Source organism: Octopus bimaculoides, chromosome 2 (genome assembly GCF_046866305.1).
Source record: "Octopus bimaculoides isolate indiv1 chromosome 2, ASM4686630v1, whole genome shotgun sequence".
NCBI lineage: Eukaryota > Metazoa > Mollusca > Cephalopoda > Octopoda > Octopodidae > Octopus > Octopus bimaculoides.
In genome coordinates this window covers 100,884,626-100,900,521 of record NC_142929.1, presented here as the reverse complement: position 1 = coordinate 100,900,521, position 15,896 = coordinate 100,884,626, and the positions used below count along the sequence as shown (strand labels likewise).

Genomic DNA, 15,896 nt, shown 5'->3' with positions numbered 1-15,896 from the left:
ACGTGGATCTTTCTCAATGACGGACTTTAATTGACCGTCATCGATGACAGATAGGTGTCCACTACGCTTACGATCTTCAAGGCTCAGGTCTACTCAGCGAAATTGTTTAAACCATTTCCGAGCTGACCACTCACTGGTCATTTCCTCACCAAACGTTTTATTTCTTTTTTTATTACCTATTACAGGCGTACATAGAGGGGACAATGTAATATGATCGGGAGGTCATATACAACAGATGGTATAAACATTTATAATGACAAAATGAAAAAAATCGAATGTGACACAAAAGACAATAACATATAATGGACGACAATATGGGGTTTAAAAGACAGATATGCTCCGACCCCACGAGCTCTGTCTTCTCAACCGACACCTTTAGTAATCTTTATCACGTGCTCATGCAGAGCCTTTCACTCCCAGCATACGTGCTACACACGTCCATCTTTTTTGAACATACACTCTGATAGGCACCTCCTTTCCAGCCCCACCTTCCTTTTCAGGTGAAAAGTGAAAACATTCACCAAAGTAAGGCCGGAGACAAAGCTGTCTGTCACAGTACCTTTCATTCTCGACTTTCATTTCACCTCTCTCGCAATTGCTACTACAACGAGAAAACAATTCTTACCTTCTTCTGTAAGGAAATCCGGTGGGTTAATTTTTAGAATTGACTCAGACGACAGCTGTAATCTTCTCCTTTCTGACAACAGGTGTTCTGCATAAATCTACACTTCTGATATACCCGGACACTGAACAATAGCGTGCAGGACCGTTTCCACGTCCCGCCCGCAACTTGAACAGGCCGACGGCCCAGGGTAGCCGTGTCTGGTGAGCTTATCCGAAACGGGTAGGGCTCCTCGGTAACACTGCCAGGCCAAAGACTTTTGGAAGTTATCCAGTGTCTTCGGCCCGAATGTTCTTCGGAACAGGCTGTCTAACTGATTGTCATTGAGACCCAGGGTCCTTCCCAGGGCCTCTACCAACCTACTAGAGTAAGCCGCGGTGGTACCGAAACCGCTGGCATTGTCAGAGTTGCGGAACTGGAGGAGAGCCTTGCGGCACTCCGTATACCAGATACCCAACCTCAATCTTCGACGAAACCAGTTTTCTCTACCACCAAAACTAGTAAAGCTGGGAAACATCTGTTTAGCGAGCGGAGACCACACCCGTTCACTATCCAAGTAGAGCCTGAGATGCCTCAACCTCAGTGCATGCTTGTGCATCAACAGCCAAGGCATCCCTAACCCACCCTTTAACGGCTTTTGACAGAAAATAGAACTTTTTACAAGTGGAGTAGAGTTCTTCCATAAAAAGCGAAAGATTTGCCTCTCCAACTTGCTCAACCACGAATCTGGACAAGGAACGACGGTTAGGCGGGAAACAATGACCGATGCGATAAACACATTAGCCACCTCCACCCTCCCTTTCAAGGATAGGCACCGCCAAGACCAGGTCTTGACTATGTGGGTCACCTTGCTTGATACCTCGGACCAATTCTTTTCTATCTGGAGATCTGGACCAAACCAGATTACTAGCAACTTAACCGGGCCCTCCGTCCAGCGTCCTACGATGCTATTCAAAGGCATTGACTTGCCCTCCAGGTGCCGAGTTGCAAGCCGACTGATTTTTCCCAATTAAGTTTTGCTCCTGCCACCGTCTCGTAAACCTTGATGGTTTCGCCTACTTTCTGTAGGTGTTCCATCTTGGTCACGATGATAGTGATGTCGTCCGCGTTCGCTGTAACCGATCCTCCACCTGCTGGATTCTTCGGGACGCCCCTCAGCTTTCGCAGCAATGGCTCGAGGGCCACTACGTATAAAAGCGGTGAGAGTGGACACCCTTGGCGAACCGACCGTTTGATGCAGAACGGCTTTGAAAGAAAGCCGTTCACCCGAACGATCGAGTCGATGTTATTGTACAACTTTATGATCCACCTGAGGAAACTAAGACCCAGTCCAAACTGCGCGAGAACAGAAACCAGGTAACGATGGTCTACCCTATCGAATGCTTTAGCCTGGTCTAAATGGACCAGTGCCCCACCGTTGCCAGAATCATTACCATACCCTTCTACGGTGTAGCGTATAAGATGAAGATTGTCCTGGATGGTTCTGCTGGGGACTGCACAGGTTTGTGCTTTCCCAATCAGGCCATCCGCGACACGCGTCAATCTTATTTATCTATCTGTTTCAATGAAAATGAGGAAATTAAAAAAAAAAACTGACAGAATTTTATGTTTATTACCAAAACAGATAGATTTATAGGTCTTACGTCAAACTTATAATGAAAATTTTCAGCTTGTCTCTATCCCTGCATACTTCAAAATCTCTCCTTAGCGTTGGGAAACACATTTTGAAGCATTTCAAGAGTTAGTTACTTCACTGCTGTCTGAATGTGTTCTTTAAGCTCAGCTAAATGATTGATCCATCTTGGGGATGGAGGTAAAGAAAATGATTGCTGCCAAATTGAAAACAAGTTGTCATGGACAAATAAAAGGGATCCAACAGGAATGGAAATAAAATTATAAACAAAATTCAAAATTTATACACTTTTAACATATTAAACATAATAAACATAAATGAAAGCGAGTTTTAAAAAATGCACCCGATTTCACTCAAATCATCAGTAATTCTGGGACACCCTGTATTTACTCGTCCGACTAAACGGGGGAGGGAACACAGGTGGGGAGGGGGGAACTAATTCCAGGTGGCGAGCGTAGCTTCCGGAAGTGGTCACACGGTTAAACTCAAATGGCTGTGAGTCACAATGGCCGTTTTTTTTTTTTCGTATGAACATTTTACATTATATAGTTCAGATATGGATGACAGATTTCTGCGTATTTGCACGTTATTGCTGGCCTCTTGCTTAAATTTCGTTGCGCAGGAAACGTGAAACATCAACAGTGCACTTCTGGAGAATGGATGAATGGGTTTGTTGTGCCTTTACCCAGCCGCACAGACACGCACATGGTCCGGTGGTGCGCGGGATGCTAACATGAAGCATCAACAGGGCACCAACAAAAATGTTCTCATTTCCTCTGCCAAACTGGACAAAAACGTTTTCATGAAATATACGCTACTTATAATGTATAAGTAGTGTCAATATCTTATCGTCGGAAAATGGCCTAAAACAAAGAAAACACCCACTGCAATATATTCAAATCTGGTTAATCTGCATTTCTTTCGTGGCGGGAGCATAGTCGACGTCGGAAATTCTTTTAGTCAACAGCAATTTGATGTTTGTTGCAAATTTGTAAATTGATTCCATCGACTGATGATACAAGCCTCCATCTTTGGGGAACAAATCTTACATTTGAGTTGTTGACGTATGTATGTATGTATGTATGTATGTATGTATGTATGTATGTATGTATGTTTGTGTGTATGCAAGTATGTATGTATGTATGCATGCATGTATGTATGCGTGCATGTATATAGCTATTTCAGCCATAAATTATTATGATAAAAATATATATACTGGCAAACGGTTTTAACCAAACCGACACTACCGATGATGCCTACGAAATAAGCGAAAATGGTCTAGACTGGTGATTTTAGAGACGGCCATGGGGTGGTTACCTCCCCTATCAGTGTATATATATTGCGCTCTTTTGACAGCGTTAAGAGTTTTTAACTCTTACTAGCAATGTAGCTGCTTCGACACTCTCAGTTACATTTAGTAACGATAAGTTTTTTCCTTTATGGTATTACATTGCGCCTAGCTGTTTATATTAATTTACACACACACACACACACACACACACACACACACACACACAGAGGCACGTGTATATGTCATACTTAACGTGGATATACTGTAAAAAAGCTACAACACTGTAGTATTTGTCATGAGAAAGCTTTTCGTATAGACATATAGTGCTAAAAAGAACAAAAGTGTATCAGCGGCACACGGAAAGTGTCCAGCAGGTGTGGTGAAATTGCTAAATATGGGATTTCTGCGTATTTACACGTTATCGCTGGCCTCTTGCTTAAATTTGGTTTCTACTGAAATAGAAAACAGTGAAGTGCTGAGGTCGTCTATTAATACAGAATTATGTCAGCTGCTCTCGACGATTCACTTGATGACCAAAACCTGTCCCATATAACATTTTCTATATTTTCTGATATTACAAATAATGGATCATATTGGAGTTATCTCCTTTTTCTATCCGTCTAAATTTAAAGACTTCTATAGGAAGTTTTAGTTTACTACTTTTATCAAGAATTTCAGTTAATCAAAGTTTTTGAATTCATTATATCCTCACTATATTACGTATGGTGAACCTTACGCATATATACCTTATAGCATTAAGTCTACTGTCTCATCCATATCCACTGCTGTAAGTAATAATGAATAATGAATACATAAATAGATCCCCAGGCTATTATTGTCGAGATATGCTGAAAATGAAATGAAGAAAATAAGAACTAAAACTTCTCCCTTCAAGCAATCTCCCTTCTACCGAACAGTTTATTCGTGTATTTATATATTTCCAATGCAATGCACGTAGCAAGGCGAATTACCATCGTAATCTTTTCTGGAAATCATAACTGAAGATTACTTCAATTTGCATTGGTTGAATGTAAAGAGAGATGCAACCGTTTACAAATTAAGCTGGAACATTCACCGTAAGCAAGTTAGCAGTACGAAATGACGTATTTACGACTGATATTGTTCTTATAACATATGTCACTTCTAACAATCTTCCAATCTTTCTTGTTACAATGGATTATATGACTCAACCAAGTGTTGTTCAAGCAATCTAGCTGCATATTATATTAGAGTGGCTTAGATAAGCTTGATAAAATCTTTGATAATGGATATTTTCCGCTGTAACTAAAATCATTTCACAAATTCTAGTCAGTCAGACAATATTTTGATTCACTGTTATAGACATTTTGCTTTAAGTGTGTTACAAGTGTCATTGGGGAAGATATTGAAGTAACACTACCTATATGTCATTGCTCTAATGTTAATAGGTCTAAATCCTTATTGAACCCCGGATTATGAATAATGAAGCATTTGATGTTTAACTATATTACTTGCTTTTGTAGTAATTAATTATTTCATCAACTTACATTAAACAAATAACTTGCCGCTTAAAACTCTATAACATCTTTAACATTTTTTTTTTGTGTCTTGACCTTGGAGCGAGAGAGGAAGTCCCTAAGTTACTGAAGAGGTCTCGAACAGTGACGAAAGGACTTTGACTTACAAACAATGAATTAATTGTTTAACTAACACGTTATTCAAACTATCGATTAATTAGTTGTCCAGATATTTAACCAATTAACCAACAACAATGAAGTGGAATTGAACAAGTGCATGTGTAATGATTCTCAAAAAACACAACAAAATTTGTTCTAACAAACGAATTCACATCAATAATCTTGCAAACCAAATACAAAGCTCTTTAACATTTTAACATCTTAAACATTACATTTTAAAACATTATCACACATTGAGTGTTTAATGATTTAAGAACTAAAAATATGAAAAACCGCTTCCTAAGATATTTGCGACAGTAATAATGAAAAAGACTGCTTACTCATATGGTTTCCCTGCCTGGTGGGTTATATATACATTACTTTTAGTGCAACTTTCGTTGTCGATATATCGACGCTTTTCAGCCGGTAAAGAGATGATTTTGTGAAGTAAATTGACGACTTTGATAACTCCAGCAAATATTTTTGCGCATTTCTCAAAAGAGAGTCGAATAAATCAGTTAAATTTTTCTCAAGATATATTTTGATATTTACAATTAATTCATCAAATCAATATAACAATCACTGATCAAATGTACTCAGACAATATATAGATATTTTATTAAAAAAAGAAACAAAAAATCAGATTATTTAGTTCTGCAATATTGTATTAACCGAAAGCCTAAACTCATTCAAAAGATTACAAAAGCGAATTATTGAAATCTCTTTTATAGTTTGAGGTAGAGTAGTACCCAGAGGAATTTTTCAGGGATTCTGAAATTAGTATGGAAAATGGGAGAGTGAGGCTACAGTTCAAAGTTTGATATTTATCCTGATTGATTGCAACATAGTGGATTCCGCTAAAGGCAACCAGCTGTCAGGCGGTGATATTAAATAGGAGAAAGTATTAGGTCTTCTACCTAATCACAAACATAGTATAGGAAGTTGGTTTCCGCATAGTTTCCGTCTATCAAATTTCACTCACAAGTCTTGAATCAATCTGAAGCTATGGTAAAAGATACTTGACCAAGAAACAACGCAGTAGGACTGAGCCTACCCTCACATGTTTATAAAACGAACTTCTTAATCTCACGAACGTGCTGCACGCTAAAGGTTGAAAATATAGCCCCGTGGGAGAAACTAACACCACTTGTGACGTAAACCTTTATTATCACTTGCTCATATTTTACTATTTAATGACAAATCTAAACACTCTCTATTTCCTATGATTTTCTTTCCTTTCTCTTTTATGTTTCTTGTATTTTACTCATTTCTTTGTTTCATTTTTTCTCACTGTTTCGAATAATAATGACCCCCGCCTACATTAATTCCCTAAAATAACTATAATCAACAAAAGCACTTGCATCTTTAGAGCCTTTACAGCTAAACCAACTTCTCTCCCTAAATCGCTTCTTATTCTTGATTCTATATTTGGACAATTATCTATGATACGACACGTACACATCCACACACGCATATATAACGTTTATTTCAATGTAGTTTTAACAACAAACTTTATATCAATTTTATTGTTTCCTTTCTATGAAACAAAGATTAGATATTCTATTACTTTTACTTAACTATTTCAAAATTTCTTCTTCCATTGTCTACTTCCTCCTCGTATATTACCATGTTTACTTTAGTTATTACATGTGTATTTGTTTTGTTTTTACTAAGCTCCAACTCAACACCCACCAAATACACCCATGAACAAGAGATGACCATCCGTGTTTTCTTCAAATATAAGGCATCTAAGGCTAGAATCTCAAATGTATTCTTTTTATTAGGTGAAAACGTATAATGTAAGGGAGATTCGCTGGTGCGAATACTTCAAGGATCTTTGGTTGGAGTTTGTTAACCTTCTTGTTGCGTTGCTATCATTAATGTAGATACCAATTCTACTATGCCGTGGTCACTACAGCTACTGTCGTCTTCGCTCTTGTTGCCTGTTGAGATGATTACTTTTGTAATAGGATACATAAAAAATTGTTGCCTGTTTATCAGATTGCTATTATTTTCTAAAACCGTAGTGAAGTGTAAAGCAGATGTGTAAAGAGAGAGGAAGGAGTGATAGAAAGAAGTAGATAAGAAGAGATAAAGATGTATACACACATATGTATATATGTATATATGTAATCATGAGTATGTGTGTGTGTATATAATGTGTGGGTGTGTGTAAGTTTTTATGTATTAATACGCAAAGACCAAATGTGTTACGCTGTCACGTGGTGGTTAGTTGAAGGGAGAGACGAGGAGCAAGAGGAAAAGTGGGAGAGAGAAGTTTATTAATGACTTTTAGGGGCGCGGTATTTCGTTATACAATCATAATATACTGTAAAATATATTAAATGTTTTTATAAGTCAATACCGTGTTCTACTGTGTTAGAAGTGCACTTTACATCACTTGTTAAGATTATCTCTACGAATATTCTATAGAAGTTATAACCAGCACTACTTTTTGTTACTGCGTTTCTTATCCGATACGTCAGATGTAAACAAAGAATGAGCTTGAAGAGGAAAAAGAGTAATGGGCGTATATGCTATATTTCAGGAGTTTTTGCTTCTTCATCAGCACCCGTCTAATGAAATACCTATAGGCATTTTCTTCTGCGTGCTAACGATTCTGTTAGCTCGCGGCCTTAATAATAATGATGTTAATACTGATGATACTCTATACATGACGATGCTAAACCACTTATAAGCAAACTAAAGTGTATACTTTAAAAATGTGCTTTCAACAAAAATATCTATGGGCGGAACTCCTTTTCTACCTCAGGGTACATGTTCAAATCTTTCGAAGTCCTTTATAAGTAAAATGGTCCTCATTCAATTGTTTCCATCCAGTGATCTCGGAAAAAGTATCTTCACAGTGGTGTTATGTGAAAGCACTTGTGTTCAGGACAAATAATAATAATAATAATAATAATAATAATAATAATAATAATAATAATAATAATAAATAATAATAATAATAATAATAATAATAATAATAATAATAATAATAATAATAATAAATAATAATAATAATAATAATAATAATAATAATAATAATAATAATAATAATAAATTCTTTATTTCTCATTTATAGTACAAAATAGAAGATGAAATTAAAAATATATCCAAAGATGCACATAATGTATTAAACAGAATGAAGAAAAGAGACAATACAATAGTAATACTGGCATACATTGAAATATAACTTTTAAAATATGTCTTATTACCATCCTTGGTGTCACAGAAGTCATAAACTTTAAATAATTGATTTTTGATTACTTTAATATAATTTCATCTCTTTAACTCACGCATTGCTGGTCTTCTTAAATTAAAAAATACTACCAAAAAACAAAATATTTTGACTCTCAATTTTGTTTTTTCAAAGCGACTTTGCTCTAAACAAACTTATGTTGGAGTCTTTTGTATCACACATCGGACAGTTATATCTGACTAAAGTATTTTACCTTAACATCTATACGGTTACGAAAGAGAAGTACAACGAAAACTGTAACTAGTTCACACAAACCCTTTTCCTCACCAACTTTATATAGAAAATAGTTATAGTGTCTTAATAATTAAGAAATCAAGCAGAAAAAGCAGGGAGTACATTTAATCGACAATCTTATCTTGTTATTTGTCAGCAGAAAAGCATTCTGTTCAGAAGATGATATGATACATCCACACCCCAAGTTTTCTTCTCAGAGGTTATATTAAATCCATTTCAGTCAAAATTGTTCATAGTTAACATGATAATTGAAGTAGCTAGATTTTATTTTATGTTTGCCTGTTTTGAAATTTAAATTTAAATATCCTTCCAAACTTAGCAAGTCGATCTTCATCCCCCACAAATTTGCGTATCTCATTTCTACTCGTGTACAAATTTCGCACTGCCTGCGCTTATCTTCTCACTTGATTACTATAATTCTTGAATTTTATTATAAGTCAATGCTCATTATCAGAAATTTTCAAAATAACAAAAGCAAATAAACGACTGCAATAACTTTAACGACATGTTTTAATGACAACAGAGAGTGAGACGATTACAAAACAGGTTCTAAATAAAGCATCACGATTCCACAAAGACCAACAATGGTGTTTGAGTAATATATTTCCTTCTCTTTATAGTCCAGATTTTGTAAAGGAAGAGAAATGGTAATGGTCTATTACTGAGGTAAATAATAGATAAGAACGTCATTACAACACTCTCCTGGTTCTGTAATTTCTGTTGCCAAGATAAGTAAATGACTGAGGCCTATAAGAATTGTAAAAGAGTTGAAGTAGATTTTGTGCTTATTCGAATAATATTCAGTTATGTAAATCTTAATGTTCATGAATTCTCGAAAGGTATTAGTGGATAACATGAAGCAAGATCAATAAGGAATTGAAATAAACATCCTGGTCTGAGTTTAATGAGAGGGTACTTCTTGAAATTTAGTACTCGTTATAACAAAAGCAGGATCTCAGGTTCAAAGTACATATATACATATATAAAATCTGATGGCAAATTCAAAAGAAAAATATTAGAATATAATTTTAAGTGAAACGTTGTTTAATTGTAGTTATATACAACTATATTCTATAGACACAAAAAGATACCACGTTACAAATTTCGATTTGGAAATACATTCGGGACCTCGAATTTACTGGGTTAAATGCAATAAATGACACGCACTTCAACTCATTTACATTTGGCACACATTTGGATGTCCATGCATATGCATACAAACAGCTAAAGAGTATAAAATAAGGACATGTATATACACATGTGTACGAGTTACAACATATGTATATGTACACTTACGCCAAAACATATAAATCCACACTTGCAATGATAACCATGCACGCACACATTAATACACTTGCAGACATATAGACATACGTACATGCATACACGGACACATACATAATACATACATACATACATACATACATACGTACGTACGTACGTATGTACGTGTATACACACACACACACACATATATATATATATATATATAACAATATATCTACACACACACACATATACACAAATACACACACACACACACACACACACACACACACACACACACACACACACACACACATATATATATATATATATATATACGCACACGTGGCTGTGTGGTAAGAAGTTTGGCCCCGGTTCCACTGCATGACATCTTGGGCAAGTGTCCTCCACTATGACCTTGGGTCGACCAAAGCCTTGTGATTGAATTTAGTAGACGGAAACTGAAAAAAGCACGTGATATTTTTCTATCTATCTATCTATCTATCTATCTATCTATCTATCTATCTATCTATCTATCTATCTATCTATCTGTCTGTCTGTCTGCCTGCCTGTCTGTCTGTCTGTCTGTCTGTCTATCGCTCTAAGTGTGTCTGTCAGTGTGTTTGTTATCTCCACCACTTAACAACCGGTGTTGATTTATTTACGTACCTGCAATTTTGAGGTTCGGCAAAAGAGACCGATGGAATATATATTAACCTTAAAAAAATAAATAAGTACTGGGGTCGATGTATTCTATTAAGCCTTTCAAGACGGAGAAGCAGTCCAATGATCCAATGACTGAAACAAGTAAAAGATAAAAGATATATACATATCAGGGGGCTGATACAAACCTACAAGCTCATTAGGTTAGAGTTTATTCCACAGTTTGCATGGCGACCAGGGGGTACAGTACTCCCCTACTGGACAGAACTCCAATCAATCACGGGACTATCTTCTAGCTGTTATAGGGAAATAATTTCACTTGAGAGTAACGTGGAGTGAAGTGAAGTGGTTTGCCCAGAAACCTGACGTACCACCCGGTCTAGGAACTGAAATCACGACCCTACACTCAGGAATTTAATGTCCTAACTAGTAGGCCACGTACCTTCACCATGTATACATATAAAAGTTTGCACGCACACACACACATACACACACACAAATATTCATGCCTATCTACCATGACTCTCGACTCGTTAATCGAGTATGGTTTTTCCAACCATCGATACTGTCAGAACACATACAATGGACACTAAGCTAGTTAAAAGTAGCAACACATAACCACTCAAGTATTACACGAAAATACATTAATGTTAAATCAATTAGCGCCTTTAGTTATGTTTGCAGTAAAATTATTGTTATATAAAATGTTTAATTAAAAATAAATAAAAAATTATTTACCTGTAAAAATTAATAAGTAACAGTTATATACAAATTTGATACAAATCCATTGATAAGAAGATATTAAGTAAAATATTTACAGTTAGAGAATTACAAGTTGGTTAGGTATTGTCTATATGTTATGCGACCGGAAATAACTCCTAGGTCTAGTAAGAAATTTATAAATTTTTCCACACAGACGACATGAAAACGCTTGATTTAGTAGTGAAAATCACTGCAAATTGCTATTGTGATATTTCTTGTGCCTAGTCAACCCAAATTTTACTTCTGCAGATCTTATTAGTTCAATAGATTGGAACTGTGAATAATCATCAGAGGAGAAGACCTAAATATATGATTACGCTCATGACTAACTAGTCCAACATGGCATAGACAAATAAAGTTGCAGGTATCATAAGGAAGAAGAAAAGGATCATTGGCCACAAGCAAACCCTTCCCTGTCTTACTTTTGTCACAGCATGTTTCCACTTGTTATCTTCAAACAATGCAGTCTGTTAACAGATTTTACTCCTCCATTTTCTCCGATCCATTTCATCACTCTCCCAGTTTACATGCATCATTTCAAAATTCTTCAGTGAACTATTTATTGAATCTTTGAAACACATTTTTGGTTTGCATTGAGGTATCTTTGCTTCTTTTATCTGACCACATAATAGTTATTTTGGCATGCATTGATCAGATTACCTCATAAGATGGCCAGTCCTGTGAAGTCAGTATCAATGAATTTCAGTTTCAATGCTATTCAGGAGTGGCTGTGTGGTAAGTAGCTTGCTTACCAACCACATGGTTCTGGGTTCAGTCCCAGTGCGTAGCACCTTGGGCAAGTGTCTTCTACTATAGCTTCGGGCCAACCAAAGCCTTGTGAGTGGATTTGGTAGACGGAAACTGAAAGAAGCCTGTCGTATATATGTATATATATATATATATATATATATATATATATATATATATATATATATATATATATATATATATATATATATGTATGTATGTATGTGTGTGTATATGTTTGTGTGTCTGTGTTTGTCCCCCCGACATCGCTTGACAACCGATGGTGGTGTGTTTACGTCCCCGTAACTTATCGGTTCGGCAAAAGAAACCGATAGAATAAGTACTAGGCAGCCAAAGAATAAGTCCTGGGGTCGATTTGCTAGACTAAAGGCGGTGCTCTAGCATAGCCACAGTCAAATGACTGAAACAAGTAAAAGAGTATACCAGAACGCTCAACTACTTCAGAATCCGGTTCCTTGCACACCCATTTCATTTTTAATACTGAGCGCAAACATCGCTAATGAAATCGTTCATGTAAATAAACCTTCTTCCTATATGCTACTCACGTCTCACGTGAGTAGAAAGGTTGAAAGCACACACACCCTATACACTGTAACCTTTGTGTTCCCTGTAATATCTCTATTAGACCAAGCATGTCCTTCCTTTCAAAATTCTTGAAAGCCTGAAACGGTTCGCTATTTCATAGTTTAATGAAGTCCACCCAATTCCAAGATAGACATATTCGTCCATAACATTCAATTTGGGCTGGAAGCTGTTTGAAATAGCAACAGCTTTATGTAAATTTATTGTAAACCCAAATAAATTTAGATAAAGTTTACAGGATTTATCAATTTAAGCATTAGGTGCTGCGTGTCACTGATTGAACAGGTTACCAAGTCACAACCATCTGCATACAATAAATCTCTTATTAAAGAGGTAAACATTTTTGTTTTCCCTGAAAACCTTTTCAAATTAACTAATATACCGGTTATTATGTAATGAATATATACATCTTCCCTGCAACCTTTGAATGTACTTTCAAGTACAAACGAAAAGTTCTCCAGACCTCATGTTTACAAAACCTACAGGGCACCAAGCTTACGTAAAACTTCCAGTTATACGTGCCTATTTACAGTGCCATTGTGAAATCGACAAAACTCTGGACTAAATATAGATTTTATTTACGACATTTTTGTTGCGCGTGACATGTAGAAAACATCATACACATGGCTCCGTATTTGGTCTAAAACCACATTAAGATTCTGAAAGAACATTCGGTGAAATCTTATCGTTTAATTGTGCAAAGAGAAGCCCAGTAAATATTTTTCCCACAGAAGATAAGGATATGATTCCTCTTGAATATTTATACTCATCAACCACTCTTTTCGCCTTATAAACAGGAAATATAACACCATCAAACCAAGCGTTTGGTACTGCTCCTAACTTGTGATTCCATCTATTCCTGGCACTTTTCCAGGATTAAGTTTATTAATAGAGATTTGAACCTCTTCAACTAAAGGAATATTATCCAATTAATAAATGATTAATATGTGATGAAGATTGGAGTCGATATCACCACTGACATTAGAATTTCGGATTAATAAATTAGAAAAGTTTCCTTCCATCATTTGACAATAGCTTCTATTGATATAAAGAATAAGAAAGAAACGTAAAGAGCAAACATTACACGTTTGCATTCAAGCAAAGCTGTTGCTGTTTACTTTAGTAGCTTCAGGGTCATATGCCTTTTTTTTATGAGTATAAAACTCTTTAGCATCATGGTAATCAGCTTCTGATTGAATATCTTTTGACAAACTCCTCTGTCAATTTTCTTTCATACTCCATTCCTCTTATTGCTCTCTGTACCCCTGTTTTAATTCGTTTTAGCTTCTCTTGTGTTTTTGAGACTGTTAGAGAATAAATTAATCTAGAGTGATTTTCTGAGTGCAGACTTTTGCTCAAGTAGTTGAGTTATCTCTGTATTATTTTTGTAAAATTAATCCCCTCTATCAGGTTTTTCAAATCCAAGGAATTCTGAAGAGATATCATGTAAATTATTTTCTAATTCACCCTATGATGACGGATCCTGAATCGGTTCCTGCTAAAATTCCCACAACTCAAGATCTTTAAGCTCTCCTACATTGATTCTTTTTGGTAGGGATTTGTTCTTTGACCGTCTGTGCTTAGGATGTATCGTCATTTTAATTTTGGCTTTAACAAGTCCAAAATATTACCAAAATCCACTACATCAATTGCAAAATCTGTTAAATACCACTCTTTGGACTGAGGATGTATCCATATGGTAATATGGTATACCTTACATTAAACTGGATACTTGATATAATATAAATAAGTTTATCCCTGTGCAAAGTTGGAGGAGTGACAAGTCGTTATCATATATATATGTGTGTGTGTGTGTGTGTGTGTGTGTGTGTGTGTGTGTGTGTGTGTGTGCATATATTATATATAAAAGACAAAAAAGAGTGAAAAAAACTGCAGAAGGCTTGTGTTATATGGATAAAGTATATATTTAAATCGTTATGTTTGAAAAATGTTATAAAATTTTTAGTATAGTAACATTATTTTTGGAGAAATAACCGGATTCGTATTTTTTTTTCAAATTTCTCAAATTTCTTTACCTATATCGTGTCATGTCTTCGCTATGACGTGAAATAATGAGTTCCGGACAGGGGAAGGTAATCAGGAATTTTTCCGGTATAAGGGAGATAATAAAAAATGTTGGGAATGACTAGGTTTGATTAATTTAACATGATCTGGTTCAGAAGGAATAAAATGTTACAAGTGGTTAGGTTTTGCTTTGTATTTTTTCAATGAGGTGAGTGTCCTTATTTAAAAATGTTAGAAATGGATAAGTTTTGGCTTATATTTTTCAATGAAGAAGGTTTGCTTATTTAATCTAACTTGTGTTGGTGTTCCAATGGCACATTGATAGAATGGAAAGATTACAAATTTTGGTAGCATTTATTTTGCGCATTTTTCAATATGTTCACTAAAGGGTATCATTCTGTATTCTTGGAATGCAATCTGCTGTCGATGCAGAGTGCATCTGCGTCTGAGCGATAATCCTGTGGACCTTATGTAGTTTTGGTGTACCATAGAGTACAGGCAGATATTTAACATTTCACTTTGAAGAATACCTCAAAACAATTCAAGAGTAGGGAGGCCTCTTCAAATGTATTTTACTTCAAATACAAATAATAGATAACATCAACAACAACAACAATAAATAACCCTGCTCACAATAAATATAGACTCTGCAGAAATCAAAATCTGAAGAATTTATCCACGTAATTTGTTTTATAGTTTCGACAGAGGTAGAAGATCGGTGTCCATAAACTTTACAGGATCTCTGTGAATATAGAAGGTAATAAGAAAGGCTTATGTCACTGTAGTGGGAAGTAGTGTATCAAGATATTGAGTTACTTATCCTCTGATCTGGTCCGGATGTTTGCAACAGAGTTGACTCTGCTATATCTATACAAGAGCCGAGTTGTGTTAAACCGAACGACAGTTTAGGTAAGTGTAATTGCCTGCTTTGTGAACATTTTTTGAAGATCGTATCTCCCGATATGATATTATGTGGTCGTGAGAGAGTAATCTGAAACAAAACCAGAAAGAAATAAATGACAATAACCAGTGGAAAAGAAAACAAGAGATTGGTAGATGAAGAGAATTGTGGAGATATTGAAGGACTTGAAAACAATATAGTTAATAAATAAAATCGGAACAAGTTTCATATT

At 35.6% G+C, this 15,896-nt stretch overlaps 1 protein-coding gene across 2 annotated transcripts in view; it reads right to left on the bottom strand.

Annotated features, from left to right (window-relative positions):
* Window positions 1-8,252: 8,252 nt before the first annotated feature.
* Window positions 8,253-15,896, bottom strand: part of LOC106868179 (cardioacceleratory peptide receptor) — an 82,792-nt gene continuing 75,148 nt past the window's right edge. For both annotated transcript variants that reach the window (XR_008267189.2, XR_008267191.2), the window contains one exon: window positions 8,253-15,754. The gene's annotated coding sequence lies outside the window, so the exon portion shown is untranslated. The remainder of the gene's footprint in view (window positions 15,755-15,896) is intronic.